The sequence below is a fragment of the Octopus bimaculoides genome, chromosome 8, assembly GCF_001194135.2.
Source record: "Octopus bimaculoides isolate UCB-OBI-ISO-001 chromosome 8, ASM119413v2, whole genome shotgun sequence".
Lineage (NCBI taxonomy): Eukaryota > Metazoa > Mollusca > Cephalopoda > Octopoda > Octopodidae > Octopus > Octopus bimaculoides.
In genome coordinates this window covers 25,185,624-25,186,959 of record NC_068988.1, presented here as the reverse complement: position 1 = coordinate 25,186,959, position 1,336 = coordinate 25,185,624, and positions in this window count along the sequence as shown.

Sequence of the window (1,336 nt, the reverse complement as noted above, 5' to 3'; positions counted from 1 at the left end):
ATATATATACATACTTAGGACTGACATCCCTGTTAATTTCTTTTAACACTTACGTACGCCCAATCTAAACACAATGCACTCTCAATACCTACTGCGATGCCCTTTTGTCTCAAACCTTATGCAAGAAATTCGCTTACCGAGATTTGTAAAGAATTAAACATCTGAAAGATATTTCTCGAGTATTTTGACGTGCCGGTGATGGAAACCAGTTAATGCATAAGATATCCAACTAAAATAAAAAAATATTCGAAATATTTTACAAAACGTCTTAACTTGTCCATTGCAACATAAGAAGTTAGAAATACACATTAAAACATGAAGAAAATCAAACGCTGCGAACCCATATATTACGTTCGTTGATTTATAGGATGCAGCTTCAGCGAATTCAAGAATGTTTGTAACGGTGGTTCGGCTATAGGGACATATATATTCCTAATTATATGTTATTCAGTTGCATTGCTGCTAATCTTAATGCAGTTGAATGTGCGTAGAATTCGTCTTCTGACGTTAGTTATAGCACGTAATATTCGGTAGACTATATAGAAATCGTATGATATTTGGAACTTTATATTTCAATATTAAATACCTGATATTATTATAAAACAGAATTTACAGACACTTTTCAAATGGTAATGTTATTATGCAACTAAAGAAGTCGATAGTTTATCGTTAAAATTAAACGCAATGAATGTTTACACGCAATAAATTTTACTGCGCAAGATATTTAGCTACTAGTAGAAATAAAATAAAATAAAATATAAACTGCGAATACTTGCGAATAGAAGTCAATTCCAGGAACAAATACGGTTTCTTAGCAAAATATTTGTTGCTGATTAGTTGGTATTAGCATTACTTATTATTCGTTTTATGAACCTAAATAATAACAGAGAAACTGATTATATTTCATTATCTTTCAACAGAATCATGTACGTGTGGTCGTCAAACATGTCTTCCAAAATAATGTATATTAATAAATGACCGCTATATAGTCTAGTGTTTTGGTGAAAGGGATGAAAGAAACCTTAGAAACTTCGCAGTTTTTATCTGAGGTTTTGTTTCTATTAGAAAGGCCTATGATAAAGTTGTTACATACTTCATCAACACTTTTTTTTCCAGATATATTACGGTATAATAAGAAATACATAGAATATGCACAGAGCTTAAAGAGCCGGAGCGTGATTTGATGGATTTCTTTTTTGCTACTTCTAGAAGATGCAGCGATCTTGTAGAGCATCCCGTGTGGGATATTTTATCTTTGAAATCTTCCAAGTGTATCATGCTCTCCCTCTGTAGATGGGTATATAGGGTGGGTGGAAAATAACTAGGCATTTGAAAT